General features: G+C 45.2%; 1 long non-coding RNA gene across 1 annotated transcript; it reads right to left on the bottom strand.

Annotated features, from left to right (window-relative positions):
* Positions 1-30: 30 nt before the first annotated feature.
* On the bottom strand, positions 31-9,736 carry LOC308589733. The gene is made up of 3 exons (XR_014009460.1): positions 9,318-9,736; positions 2,592-3,841; positions 31-2,225 (listed from the first exon to the last, which is right to left on the bottom strand). It is a non-coding gene; the product is annotated as an uncharacterized lncRNA (long non-coding RNA).
* Between the last annotated feature and the right edge of the window lie 6,156 nt (positions 9,737-15,892).

The raw sequence follows: 15,892 nt of genomic DNA, 5'->3' as shown, positions 1-15,892 counted from the left end.
TTTAGCTTTGAGTCAGGCTCAGCATTCCCTTTGCTTCTGCGTTTGAAAGCATGCTGGCTGCCCAGCTTTCCACAGGACAATGATAAAAAGTGCTTCTTCACACCACACATAGTTAAGCTATGTAATTTGCTTTCACAAGCAATAACAATAATAATATTTATACCCTGCCCATCTGACTGGGTTTCCCCAGCCACTCTGGGCAGCTTCCAGCACATATAAAAACTTAGTAAAATATCAAAAACTTCCCAATATAGGGTTGCCTTCAGATGTCTTCTAAAAGTTGTGTTGTTCTTGACATCTGATGGGAGGCCATTCCTCAGGGTGGGCACAACTACGGAGAAGGCCCTCTGCCTGGTTCCCCTGTAACCTCACTTCTTGCAGTGAGGGAAACACCAGAAGGCACTTGGAGCTGGACCTCAGTGTCTGGACTGAACAATGGGGGTGGAGATGCTCCTTCAGGTGAAACTAGAAGTGAAACCTGAAGGATTTGTTATATCCAAGGCAAAAACTAGATACAACAACAGATGAGGGCCAAAATTTCTGCTCTCATCCCTCCCACTCCTTCTCCATAATGTTTCACAGGACCAGTGTGGGGGTTCATCCTTGTGTGCCTGCTGAGGTCCACAACTCAACAGTCATTGCTAATCCATGGAGCTCCCTGACCTGCTCCTCTTCATCTTTTTTGTTGTCACACACACTATGGAAGTGAGCAATGACAGGAAGGTAGAAGCTTCCACTTGCCTTGCCCTTCATGCCAATTGGGCGGTCCAAAGGTCTGGCAAGCAAATGAGCAGCAGCGACTGCAGGAAAAGTGCGCTTACTAAAGGCATCCTATTCCTACCCAAAAGCCTGGCACCGGCACCTTTGTCCTCTGATGCTCCACATGTGCTGGTTTTCCTATCCATTCTATAACACACACACACACCTCCATGTGAATGTGGAAAGTCACAACGCAGTGATGTTGCATTATGTGTACACTATCCCTAAACATTGCGCAGGGACAGGGAAGGAGAAAAATGGCAGCCTGTTTCTGATGGTAGCTCTGTCTAGCTCCAGCCTCAGAGATGTAGCCATTAGCCCTAGGGCGAAAAAGGCTTCCAGTGGCACCAATGGGAGCTTTCCCCCCAATGGTAATTGCTTTGCCCAGAAATGGTGCTTGCGTGTTTAATCTCTGACTCTCTCCTGCAGTGATTAGGCCTTGTGCCAAGAGTCCCGCAGAAGTGCAACCTGAGTTTATCAATCTTATAACAAATTTCACTGTTCCCTGAAAAAAAGACACCATGCAGCAGAATATATAGCATCTGAAATAGCATTGGAACAGCAGTGACAAATTAGATCATCGGATTGAGGTTGCAGAGTAGCACATAACTGCTCTACCAATCATATGTTCAATATAAATAATGCATTTATGCATGTTCCTGTCTCATTATCTTGTGAAAGAACCACTCTTCACTTTCCAGTGCAATTATTTGTATAAAGTCTCCTTAATGTCACTTGCTATGCCAATCTGTTCTTTCTCTTTGCTTGTTCATTCCATTGGGAGGACTTCCACAAATCCTGCCCCACACCCTGGAGTTGATACTCTAAAGCAGGGCTGATCACCCTGTGGCCCACCAGATGTTGGGACTACATCTCCCATCCATCCTTGACCATTGGCCATGCTGACTGGGGCTGATAGGTGTTGGACTTCAACAGCATCTAGTGGTCCGTAGGTTCCTCAACTCTGCTTTAAAGCAACAATGGCTAATCCACAATTAGAAGAAATATCCAGCCTCTAAACTGCTTTGTGGTTCAATGTGATTTTGAATCTGAGCCTCACAATTTTATGTTCAGAGCTCGGTAGCGGTATTCAAGTTAGAATGTGCACTTGCCCAGGAATATTCTGCTATGAATTTCAGTATTGTAAGGAAAAACCCCTGCAGTCTAAAGCCCAAGAAATAGTTCAGGATTAGCACCCATGCCAGAGGGAAAGCTGTGATTTTCTAGAAGTTGCTGGATATGTTAGTACTAAATAAAAATATTTTCCCCCCATTTTTTATTTATTTGCTTACTGTATTGGTTAAATTTGTATCTTGATTTTCTACCAAGCTAACAACAAAAATTAGAAAGCAATAAAATATAATAAAATACAATAAAACAGTGGTATAATATAGCCCCTCCCCAAGCAAGGTTAAATATCCATAATAGCAATAAAAACAATCAGGTAAAAGCTACCATATTTTTCGCTCTATAACACGCACCAGACCATAACACGCACGTAGTTTTTAGAGGAGGAAAACAAGAAAAAAAATATTCTAAACAAAATAGTGGGTATATGATTTTTGTGGTTCATGCTGTGGCCACAGACATGTGATCTGACAGTGAGTTTGGAGTAGCCCAATGCAAAAATCCTGAGGATCCATGTGGATCCATGCTTTGTAACCATGGAGGAGGGAAGGAAGGGGAACCATGGATCCTCTGCTCATGACTGCAGCAGATCCCCCCCCCACCCGCAGGCATTCCCTCCATAACACGCACAGACATTTCCCCTTACTTTCTAGGAGGAAAAAAGTGAGTGTTATGGTGCAAAAAATACGGTAATTTAGGATTACTCCTATGAACAGAGAACATAAAATATACCAGATCTGTTCATCCAACACCATCATCTCCCCCTCCATCACTGCTGGCTCCTTCCCTGGGGAGAAAGATTGTTAAACCAAACACGGTTGGCACCATGTCGACCTCACTGCCACCTCCCCTCTCTCCAACTCCCTCGCAGTAAGCAGTAGTAGTGTAACTGACCGGAGGTCAGGTGAGCACTGCCCCCCCTTCCACATCACCCTCTAGTAGAAATACAGTGGTACCTCAGGTTAAGTACTTAATTTGTTCCGGAGGTCCGTACTTAACCTGAAACTCTGCTTAACCTGAAGCACCACTTTAGCTAATGGGGCCTACTGCTGCTGCTGTGTCGCCGGAGCACAATTTCTGTTCTCATCCTGAAGCAAAGTTCTTAACCTGAAGCACTATTTCTGGGTTAGAGGAGTCTGTAACCTGAAGCGTATGTAACCTGAGGTACCACTGTATACACAAATGCATACACAAAGGGAGAAAGAACGAATCAAATATCATCATCATCATCATCAATACTAAATTGTGGCTGCAGCTGAATGCCAGCACACCATCTATTACTGTACAGTATCTGTATCCAAATCTATGTAATGAAAGGGGAAAGGTTGTAAAATAAGTCTGACCACCTAAGAATGCCAAGGAAAAGCCTCCTTATGGCGATTTGTTCCATGTTAAATGATCGTGTCAATCGGGGATATAAATTATGACCGAGGGAAAAAAGAATCTGATAATTTGGGAATTTGTAATGTACATGCATTTTTATTTTATTTTTTTGCAGCGACACTTGATAAATGTGTATTATTTCTGTCAAGGAAGCCTGACAGCAAAGGCATATTATTACAGCCCTCTCTTTAATACTTGTCACGCAGGAAAAATAGGCTTTGAGTCTCGAAGCGACTGTTAATATGGGTGAAATATTCTACAGCAATCCCCGCAACTGATGTGACATTATTAATACAAATGTTTTGCTAAGATAATAGCCACTGCTACTTATCTGCCAGAGCAATTAAAAAGTGCTAATAAAATAATATTGAGATAAATTACACAGTTCTTTCTATTATAGAGCCGGTTGCAGGGAAGGGGCGGGGAAAAAACCTTTAATTTTTTTACAGCTCAGGCCACAACTTGTTAGGAATTCATTTTTGCAAGTAATACCACGATAAATTTTAATAGTATAGATAGCCTGTGCTTCATTGCCACATTAATTATGCATTTAAAACTCTGTGGGCCAACACTTCTGTGAGGGTTTGATTAGCTGCTTGTGCGTGAAAACGTGCTCCCTCAGAGTTTGTGCGCCCCCACAAACCTCCGTGTGTGACGGAGCTCCTCAGACATGTCTGCTCTAGTCACTAGTAGAGTCCGACAGTGGCTGTCTGCGGAAGCGTTTCCAGCAAAGAAGTTCCTTAACGGAAACGCGTCTCCTGGACTCACGGCGTGACAGTTTCCTGCGAGGTATGGGTCTCCCTATGGGAGACTCCGATACCTCCCCACTGTTCTCGCTGGAAGCCTCCCTGAGCCCTCCCTCCTGCTCGCATTCCCTCAGAGACCCACTCCTCCCCCTGCTGGTCCCTGCTTCAGCAGTTGAGTCTCTTTCATCCTGCCTGAGTCCCTCCACCACCTGATGCTCTGATGGCAGTTCCCTGACATCCACCTCCCCTCCAGGGCCCCCCTCCCCCCCTCCCAATTCCTCCCCCCTGGGAGGTGAAGGGCTAAAACCCCGAAACGAATCTTCCTCATCTTCTGACGTCTCGAACAATTCTCTCCATCGATCGTCGTCCTGGCCAGCTGAATCCTCCTCCTCTTCAGAATCTGGGAACCCCTCCAACTCCTCTTCCTCGTCGGTGGTGGCAAAGTATTCCCTTCGGAACCTCGCTACAGGCTGAGGTTTACGTGGGAACCTCTGATGAAAAGTCTCTATTAAAACCTCGTCATTGACATCCTCTGCCCTAACCCAGGTGTTTTCCGACTCCGGTTCCCCTTCCCACATTACCAAATACTCTACTTGATCTCCCTTCCACCTGGAATCGAGGATCTCCGCTACATGGTAGCTGTGTTCCTTCTCCTCCATTGCTGGTCCCCTAGTGACCCTCCCCTCACTGTCTCCTCTATACGGTGACAGCAACGACCTGTGAAAAACTGGGTGCAGCTTCATGTGGTTCGGTAACCGGAGCCTGAAAGCCACTGGATTGACCTGCTGTATGACTTCAAACGGACCCAGCCTTTTGGGTCTTAATTTCTTACAACCTCCTTTGAATGGCAACCCTTGGGTTGACAGCCACACCTGGTCCCCCACCCTGATGCTTTCACCTTCCCTTCTGTTTTTGTCTGCTTGCCTCTTATATTCCTCCTTAGCCCTGTTTAAGTTGAGTTGGAGCTGGCGATGGATCGCTTCCATTTCTTCCACGAACTGTTCTGCAGCTGGAACGCTCCAGTTCTCCCCCTCCCCCCCAGGGAAGGCTCTGGGATGGCACCCGTGATTAGCCAAAAAGGGGCTCATCCCCGTGGACACGTTCTCTGCATTGTTGTAGGCAAATTCTGCCAACGCCAGCTTCTCCACCCAATCATTCTCTCTGTCATTAACATAACACCTCAAATATTGTTGGAGAACCCCATTTGCTCTTTCCGCCTGCCCGTTGGTTTCAGGATGACGGGCCGTCGAGAAATTAACCTCTACATGCAGTAAGCTCATGAGCTTCCTCCAGAACCTGGAAGTAAATTGTTTCCCTCGGTCTGAAACCACCCTCAAGGGGGCGCCATGCAACCTAAACACATTCTCTACAAACAATTTGGCGGTTTCTTCTGCTGTAACCGCATGTGAGCAGGCTATGAAGTGGGCCATTTTAGTTAACAGGTCTACTACAACCATGATGGCTGTTTTCCCTCTAGACCTTGGCAGATCAGTCATGAAATCTATTGCCACTGCTTCCCACGGTCTCTCAGGTGTGGGCAGTGGTTCTAATAAACCAGCCGGCGCCTGCCTCTCCCCCTTGGCTCTTTGGCATTGTTCACACCCTCTCACATACTCCCGCACATCTTCCCTGACCTTGGGCCACCAAAATTCCCTGGTAACCAGCCACATGGTTTTGTGTTGCCCAAAGTGCCCTGCTGTGGGGCTATCGTGCAGCTGCTTGAGTACTTTCTCCCTCAATTCCCCTTCAGGTATATATAACGCTCCCTTATAATACAATGCCCCATTTCTCTCCTCAAAACCACCGGGTTTGTCTTCCTCCCCTCTGAGATCCCTGAGTTTCCCCTGGGCGTATGCATCCTGCACCGTACCCTCTACCAATTCCCTTTGCCCCACCAAAGTCCCCCCACACACCCAGCGGTCCTCTGGAATGATATGGGTTTCTTCGGGTGCTCCCTCCCCCTCCAAATATTCAGGTTTGCGTGAGAGAGCGTCCGCCCTAACATTCTCTGGGCCTGGCACATAACAAATCTCAAAGTTAAATTTGGAGAACTCTTGGGCCCATCTCAACTGCCTTTGGTTGAGCACTCGCGCCGTTCTCCAGTACTCTAGATTTTTATGGTCCGTGCACACTTGCACTTTATGTTGTGCACCAACTAGCAGATGCCTCCATCTCCGGAACGCCTCATGAATAGCAAGCAGTTCTCGGTCGTACACCGTGTAGTTCCTCTCGGATTTGTTCAGCTTCCGCGAGAAGAAGGCACACGGACGCCACTCCGACTCCTCCTTCCCCGGCTGCAGAAGAAGCACCGCCCCTATGGCTCTGTCAGATGCGTCTGTTTCAACCCTTAGCTTCTTTCGTAAATCCACATGCAGAAGTTGTTCTTCAGAGGCGAAGGCCCTTTTCAGTTCCTCAAACGCTCGCTCCGCCTCCGCCGTCCATACAAACTTCTTCTTACTGCTGAGACAGTCAGTGATGGGCGCCGTCAGATGGGCGAAGTTGCGGATGAACTTACGATAAAAGTTTCCAAACCCTAGGAACCTCTGCACATCCTTCTTGGTTTTGGGTGTTTTCCATTCCAGCACTGCCTGTACCTTGCCGGGATCCATGGCCAATCCCTTGTCTGACAGGCGGTACCCCAGGAATTCCACCTCCTTGGTATGGAACCGACACTTCTCCAGTTTGACCCACAGCCTGTTGGCTTGCAGTCTGCTCAACACTTCTCTGACGTCTCTCACATGTTGCTCCTCATTCTCAGAATACACCAACACATCATCTAGAAAGGCAACGCAATTCTTGTAGAGCAAAGGGCCCAGCACGTGGTTCATAAAAGATTGAAAACACGCGGAGCCTGCTTGTAATCCAAATGGCATAACGAGGTATTCAAACGCCCCCAAAGGGGTAAACATGGTGGTTTTCCATTCATCCCCTTTCCTTATGCGTATCAGGTTGTACGCCCCCCTTAGATCCAGCTTTGTGAAAATCTTTCCCTTCCTCACCATGGTCAAAATATCATCAATTCTGGGCATAGGGAACGCCACCGGTTCAGTCACTGCATTCAGCCGCCTAAAATCACATACAAGTCTCGGCTTGTCCGCATTTTTTTTGTCCACAAAGAACACTGGGCTCCCCCCTGCTGCTTTGGACTCTCTGATGAAGCCTCTCTTCAGGTTCTTGTCAATGAACCCTCGCAACTCCTGCATTTCCCTGTCTGACATGGCATACAACTTGCCCACGGGAAGCTGTGCTCCAGGGAGTAAATTGATCTGACAATCAAAGGGTCTATGAGGTGGTAGTTGGTCAGCTTCCTTCTCGCTGAACACGTCGCTGAGATCTGCATACTGTGGTGGTACCTTCACCTTCCCCATTACTTCAGTCCCTGCTAGGGTGGCTTGGGCCCCTACTGAACCCTTCTCCCCTTTGCAGTGTTCTAGGCAATGTGCTGAACCAAAGGACACCACTCTTTGATGCCAGCCAACCAGCGGATCATGTAGAGCTAGCCAGCTCATTCCCAAAATAATGGGAGCGCCTCCCAGGGTGGCCACATTAAACGCTATCAGTTCTGTGTGCCTTGCCACCCTCATTATCATTGGGACAGTCTGCAAGCGGACTCCTCCTCCCAACAACTCCCTGCCATCAATCGTGGTCACCTGCAGGGGGTTGCTTAAAGGGATGGTCTGTATCTGGTGTTCAGCAGCAAACTCCTTGCTCATAAAATTGCAGGAGCTGCCTGAGTCCAATAGCGCCTTTATTTTTAGGGGGTGCCCATTCTGCAGCTCTAGCGACACTTCAATCACTAGAGCAGGTCGAGGAGCTTCTGGCACGGGCACTTTCACTGCTCTTTGGCCTGGCTGCAGTGCCCCAATTGTGGCAACCAGGCGTTGGCTTTTACCTGCTCCGCTCCCCCTTCTTCTCCCCCCTCAACAGCTCCCACCATCCCTTGCCATTCCTTCCTCTGGGGGCAGACTCTGGCAAAGTGGCCTGGCTGTTGGCAGAGATAGCATTTCCGGGGGCCCTTTCCCTCCTTCTTAACTCCCTCGCTGGTTTTTGAAAATGCGCGCGCGCGCGCTGTTCCGATTTCCATCGGCTCTGCCGGCGGGAAAGCTGGCTCAGGAATGTCTGGAATGCGGAACTCCTTCCAACGTTCCCCTCTCCCTTCCCGCCTCTCCAAGGCTCTTGCCTCCTGCCGCGCTCCTATGGTCAGCGCAGATTTGGTCAGCTGATCCATAGACTCCGCCCTGGGGCTCCGTGCCAGCTCGTCTTTCACCCCCGAAGAAAGACCTTCTTCAAATAGCATTTGAACGGGTGCCGCCGATAAATCCCAACTCAGTCTGTGAATCAGCATGGTAAACTCAGTCCAATATTCACGGACAGATCGACTCCCCTGCTTACAAGCCATTAGCTGTCTGCGCACCACCCCTTCCTCAGTATCGCTGGAAAACATGATATCCATTGCACGAAAGAACTTCATTGTGTCCTTTAGTATGTCATTGTGCGTTGTCATTAGGGGTCGAACCCAGTCTCTAGCCCCTTTCTCAAGATGCCCAATTACAAAAGCAACTCGCGATTCCTCATCAGGGAACTCATCGAACTGCACATTAAGGGCATATTGCATCTCTGTCCTAAAAGCATGGTAGTCCTTGGGGTCCCCCCCAAATTTCTGCACCAATCCTGGTACCTTTCTGGGGAATTGAGTGGCTCTCCCCTTCTTGTCTGCATCCTGAGCCCTTCTCTCCTCCAGCCTCGCCGTCTGCAGGGCCAGTTGAACCTCCAACGCTCGGTATCTATCTTCCAAGCTTGGACCAGCTCCAGCCCCTGCTCCTCCGGTTCCGGTTGGTTCGCTCATGATGCCTTCTCTTGCACAGGCAGCGTACAAAGACTGTCGGACTGCTGTGAGGGTTTGATTAGCTGCTTGTGCGTGAAAACGTGCTCCCTCAGAGTTTGTGCGCCCCCACAAACCTCCGTGTGTGACGGAGCTCCTCAGACATGTCTGCTCTAGTCACTAGTAGAGTCCGACAGTGGCTGTCTGCGGAAGCGTTTCCAGCAAAGAAGTTCCTTAACGGAAACGCGTCTCCTGGACTCACGGCGTGACAGTTTCCTGCGAGGTATGGGTCTCCCTATGGGAGACTCCGATACCTCCCCACTGTTCTCGCTGGAAGCCTCCCTGAGCCCTCCCTCCTGCTCGCATTCCCTCAGAGACCCACTCCTCCCCCTGCTGGTCCCTGCTTCAGCAGTTGAGTCTCTTTCATCCTGCCTGAGTCCCTCCACCACCTGATGCTCTGATGGCAGTTCCCTGACAACTTCCAAGGAGGGGGACATGCCGCCTGTCTGTGTTGCAACCTGAGCCAAATTGCAAAGGTGCCCAATACGTCAACAGTGGCGGCATTTGACATAGTTATTCTACTCCAGCCTCTCTATGCATTCAATTACTGTCATGCTCCCTTACCTTCCTGGCTTATGGAGGGAGAAGCAAGAGTTTCAAGGATGTGCTTCCAGGCCCAGCTGTTGTTTAGTTATTGGAGCAGTTTCTCCACGTTCCCAACTAGAAATGATATCTGGCTCAGGTGTGTTAGTACACTGGGCTACAAACAAAATGACTGTGGCCCTGATCGTCTGTGTTTTGCTCAGGCAGCAGTGGACATTCCGTCGACTCAAACATGGGCTCTGTCAGATAATATGGGAGAATTCCATCATCATGTTTGCGGTGAGGTGAAAGGTAAAAAGAAAAGGGTAAAGGACCCCTGGATGGTTAAGTCTAGTCAAAGGCAACTATGGGGTTGCGACACTCATCTCTCTTTCAGGCCAAGGGAGCCAATGTTTGTCCACAGACAGCTTTCTGGGTCATGTGGCCAGCATGACTAAACCACTTCTGGCACAATGGAACACCATGACGGAAACCAGAGCACACGGAAACGCCATTTACCTTCCCACCGCAGCGGTATCTATTTGTTTACTTGCACTGGCAAGCTTTCGAACTGCTAGGTTGGCAGAAGCTGGGACAGAGCAACAGGAGCTCACCCCGTTGAGGGGATTTGAACCGCCGCCAAGAGGCTCAGTGGTTTAGACCACAGCACCACCTGCTTCCCATGCTTACTTCAGTCATTTGATCTTCCCCTGATCTCTTCAGCCTCTGTAGGTTACAGGTTGCCTCTGAAGGAAGTCAAATTTGCATCAAACTTTTAAAAGCTATTTTATATACATTATTATTATGATTATATATTTACTTATATACCGCCACCAAAAGGGACTCAAGGTGGCTTACAAATAAAAATAAGACCAGCTAAAAAAATGGGTGGGGAGGTTAAGGAACAATCTTAAAAAACCCTAAACATTGATAGAATTAAAGCTATATATTTATATACACATATATTTGCACATGTGAAATTCTGTTAAAACCACACAAACCATTACAATAAAAACAGCACAGCACCAGTCCCTTCCTTAAAAGCACTCAGTTCCCAATGCCAGTTGGAACAAGAAAGGAGGATTCTAGTCTAACTAGACAGATGGACCAATACTCTCACTCAGTTTAAAGCAACGTTCTATGCATATGGTGTGGTCCTAACTAAACTATGTACATGCATTGCATTAAGTTATTGCAACAAAGGCCATAATCATTGCTGATGTGATGATGTAGTTCTGTTTGGACCAACCTTAGGTGAAATTTTGTGCTCAGTTTTGGACTTTTAGAAAAGTAGTCAAGAGGGGAAAGTTTAAGATAGCTTACTGTTTTCTCGCCTGCTATTTAAGCCTGTTTTTGCCTTTTATCTACAAGAAAGAGACAATATTCTTTAATAATATTCCCCCCCCCTATCACAGACTTCTTGCTGTTCCAGTGCAGGCCATTTGTCTTCTCATTAGCATAGAATCCAGCATCTACAGAACAACATTATTTGCTCCAAACCGTTGCAAAACCATGATGAAGTGCCATGCATTTAAAACAAGAGACTCCATGTGTTTGTGCAAGGAGCATCTTCAGTAAAAGGAAAAATAACTAGATTAAATAGGATGCAGGGCAGCTTAGAAATGGATACGGGAGGGAGGGGGATGCCCCATAAACACAACAGCCGCCGAGATTCTTCCTTGAGATTAATTGGTGTGTTTTGACGTGCTCTTAATTATTTGCAGTCACATGGAACTAGCCCAGCTGCTTTCTGCATCCACAAGAAGGCAGAAGGAAGCAGGAAAGAAAACGTGTGTGTTTTGCTGCATCCAACAATTAAAACTACAGGGCAAAAAGTCAAAATTCTGCTAAGCATAATTAAACAAGGAATTAATGGCAAGTCAGTTGTGCAATGAAGCAAACACAGCTGGGCTGACTATAAGAAGTCCTAGAACTTTCTATTAACAGACTGGAAATTACATATCATAGGAATACAGGAAGCTGCCTTATACTGAGACAGTGGCTCCTTTGGTTAATATAGACTACTCTGACTGGCAGAATTTCAGGATGGGACTGGCAGGATTTCAGATGGGGGCATTCCCAATCCTGCCTAGACACGCCAGGGATCGAACCTGTGACCTTCAGCACACAAGGCTCTAGCACTGAGCTATGCTCCTTGCACATATCTCTGACAAGTAGAGCCCTGAGTTGAGTTACAAATGCTGTGATGCTGCCCAGGCACTGTTTATGGTGCCTTGCAACATATTTACTGCTAAGAAAAGGAGACTGTAAAGGTGGATGCAAGCATATTAAGTGGGATTCCCAAGTTAAGATGCAACACTTTCAGGACTCTATCAGGAAGCAGGTGGAGTGGGAAACTGCTATAGTGATCTCTCTGGACTTTGAAGATTTTTGTTCGTCCCAGTATCTAATGGTGATATAATATTTATTTATCCCATCATTTCCTTCAATTTGTGAAAATTTATTAAGAATGTATTGAGCCATTAGAATGGTCGAAATAATGTTTTGCTGTTGAAACAGCGGCTAAGCGAGACTTAGGCAGCCAGCCTGCTGCGTGACATATGAGACTCACATCAAGGTCGTAAGCCCAACGCTTTGTCTAATGTGCTACTTTGGCTCACACAAGCTGCCAACACCATGCAAAAGTAATCCATGATTTTCATGTGTTTCAGAAAATACTCCTACAGTAAATAGATATCTGTGTAGTGAAATTCCACACGTTCAGTTTCCGAGATGAAGAGGACCACTGTTTGCTTATACTTTGTTCAATCCATCATATACATAAATAATGGAATGCATTTCTTACTTTCCTCTTTCCCCACACTCTTCTTCTGAGTGTTATACAGTGGTACCTCGGGTTACAGATGCTTCAGGTTACAGACGCTTCAGGTTACAGACTCTGCTAACCCAGAAATAGTACCCTGGGTTAAGAACTTTGCTTCAGGATGAGAACAGAAATCATGCTGCGGTGGTGCGGTGGCTGCGGGAGGCCCCATTAGCTAAAATGGTACCTCAGGTTAAGAACAGTTTCAGGTTAAGAACGGACCTCCGGAATGAATTAAGTTCTTAACCCAAGGTACCACTGTATACCCAACTATCTATCTATCTATCTATCTATCTATCTATCTATCTATCTATCTATTGTCCTCATGGAAATTATTCATCATCTTATTGTATTTTTCTCCCAATATACAAATTCTTGCAAGTGATTTCCCATAACATAATGCATATTTGTATGTTATATTCACAAACATGTTCATTTTTATACACAATGTATCCTAGTATATGCATTTTTCTACAAGTTACTTGGCTGGAGAACTGCTCTATAAAATTCAGAGCGGTGCAAATTTGGAAGGAAGGTTGAACGTAGTGTTTCAAAAAGTGCCAAATGGATAGGTTTGCCTCTAAATGTGAACGGAACTAAATCTGTCCCACTTCTCACATTAGGTACAGAAATGTTTGCACAAGCTGAATAGAATGAATGAGAGAACCAATTTTGCATTAAGCATCAGAACCTCCCAAGAACTAGAATCAGCATGTAATGACAGACCACGAACCCTCTGCCATGACCACACTCTATGTGATAAATAGGCTTGAATTTTATAGTAAATCTCCTCCACCTAGAGAGTCTGTTTATCACTGCTGTCCTCTCATTAAAACAGGGAGCACAGAAGGAGAAAATGAGCTTTCATCGCAAAGGCAATTGCTTTCCTCCTCTGATATATTGCAAATATAAGCATGCAAAACAATTGTGTTTTCATGTGCATGCATAGAAGTGGACCCTGCCAGGCAGAAAAAATCTGTTTGTTTTCATTTAGAAGTACAGTAAAGCCCTCTGGTACTAAAGAATGTGTTCCCTGCATAAGCAGCTGATTTGAACTATAACCAGTTCTTCAATTTGCACAGCAATGGCTCGAAAATCACTCAGGTTGTGAAGTAAGGAAAGTAAAGGTTGTCTAATGCTGCTGAGTCCACTTTAAGAGTGCGTCATTGGATGAAGTAGATCTTTTCAGCAGTTGTGCAATTTTGGAGACACCATATTGGAGCCTCCACCTCAACCTAATTTCAGCAAGGTTCTCAAATACAACATCACATGAGTCCATTGATATAAGTATTAGTCTGATATAGGCACAGAGGTTCTGTTCACATTCTGTTTTTCCTCCCCTCTGGTATTTCTTGCTTTGAAAAATAGTGCCCCATATTTTTTTCAGTGAAAATATCCTTCTATTAGTGTATTGGAATTTCTGTAATTTGAACTTGTATTGTGCTCTTCACCAGTTCTTGGTTAGGAGCTCGATTTCCACTGCCATCCACTTCACAAATCCTCATAGCTTCTGGATGTTCTATGTAAATTCCATCCTAGCACTGGGGAATCATTGGAGTAAAACTTAAAACTTAAGCAAAAACTTAAATAAAAAATGATTATCTAGAGGGCTCACTAGAACCTGGGTGAGCCCTCTGGAATAACAACATTCCATCTCTTGGTGTAGGATTTTTTTTGTTCTGGAGTGTTAAATTTGAACACTGGCTCTTTATGTACTTAACCTCAAGACACTCCCAAGATTGTTGAGTTGTTGTTTTTTAAGGAGAGCCCCAAAGTTGTTGAGCATTTTATAACAAAAGATCGAGGACAAAGTGCCCCCAAGACATCAATTCCACCATTGAAATCCTGGTAATGTCCAAGAAAATCCGGACGTATGGCAACCCTACTTTAAGTATTTTTTCGGGTTCAGAGCATGTGACCCAGATGTGACCCAGATGGTGACCCAGATGGTTTTAGTTCAAGAATTAAATATTGTGATTGGTTTTTTAAGTACGCAGAATGGAAAATAAAGTAAATATAAAGTAAATAAAAATAAAATAAATAAAAACAAACAATACAGTTCTTGTGTGCACAGGAAGAGATCCTGGGCATGGTCAGCCAATTGGTGCCAAAGAAGGATAGAACTTTTTTTATGTATGCAACAACAGCAGCAAGAATACTCATCACAAAGTACTGGAAGACACAAGATCTACCCACCCTGGAAGAATGGCAGATGAAGGTGATGGACTATATGAAACTGGCAGAAATGACTGGCAGAATCCGAGACCAGGGAGAAGAGTCGGTGGAAGAAGATTGGAAAAAGTTCAAAGATTATTTACAGAAACACTGCAAAATTAATGAATGTTAGAATGATGTTGGATAGAAACTAAGTGGTCTTTTGCTGTAATGCTATAAGGGAATATGAGAAAATGGTTATTAACAGGTAAAAAAATAATAATGTTATAATATTTAAAAATTGAAGATTAAGATGAATGAAGAGGGGAGGGATTTGCTGAATTAACAATTGGAACTGGAATACAGAAAACGAAGGCGTGAGGAGGTCCGGGAAATAAGCAAATGAAAAATATGTGATAGAAAGATTGAACTGTTTTTAAACTATTTTTATTTTGTATTTTTCTTTTTTCTTTTTCTTTTTTATTCTGTAATTTTCTTGAAAATCTTAATAAATATTTTATAAAAAAAGAGAGATTTGCTAGCACTCCTGGCCAAAGTTCCTGAGTCTCAGTCAAAGAAAGTCACTCTATGCCACACTTAACTCCATCTCCTGTGCACCAAATATAGCAATTGCCCTTAACCTGAAGACCTTACTAGAGTCTTTACACTACTAAAACCTGGATTTTTGGTCAGCATCCTGGATTTGCAGAGAGCTTATGCTTGTTATTCTCCAAAATAACTTCCACTAGGTCATGTGACCTTTGTGATGCCATGCACCAGGATGTAACTAGGTGTTTTGTGGTACATCTTGTGGTTTCCTTTTGTCTACGGCAATGTCTCCATTCCCCCTCATTTCCTTCCCCACAATTTATAGCTTCTTGTTCTTTGCTCTTCCCCTATGTGAATAAGCTTGTGATGAATTTTACCTTAGATCAGTTCTAGGCTATGTGAAGATTCCCACAGCAAGCTCAAGGGAAGGTAAACACCATGAAGGGCACTGTGAAGTGCCCACTTGCCAGGCACAGTATGTAGATTTCACCCATTTACTTATTGAATTTATGAAAACATCAGCTATAGCTGAGCCAGGGCAGGAGTTAAATCCCAGGAGGTAAGTCCACAAGGGTAATATACCAGAAGGGCAACAGACACAGTATACAGTACTTAGATATTCAAAAGGCCTTTGATAAATTACCCAGCAAATATTCCAAACATTCATGGATCAGTAGCTGTTTAAAGAACGGAAGCAGAGAGTGGAAGTAAATGGACAGTTCTAATAAGAAGTGAGGTTGTCCATGGACCAGTATTAAGGCCACTGCTTTCTAACTTCTTGCTTTCTAAATGACCTGCACTTAGGGATGAGCAGTGAGTGGCCCAGTTGGTGGATGATACTAAATCCTTCAGGGTGGTAAAGTCAAAAGGTGGGGTTGATTAACAATGCAATTTTTTTTTAAAAATGAGGGTTTCTGGGGAGAGTGCTGCTGCTCTCAGAACTGA

The sequence above is a fragment of the Podarcis bocagei genome (genome assembly GCF_964188305.1).
Source record: "Podarcis bocagei genome assembly, chromosome: 6".
NCBI lineage: Eukaryota > Metazoa > Chordata > Lepidosauria > Squamata > Lacertidae > Podarcis > Podarcis bocagei.
This window is presented reverse-complemented; position numbering and strand designations above follow the sequence as displayed.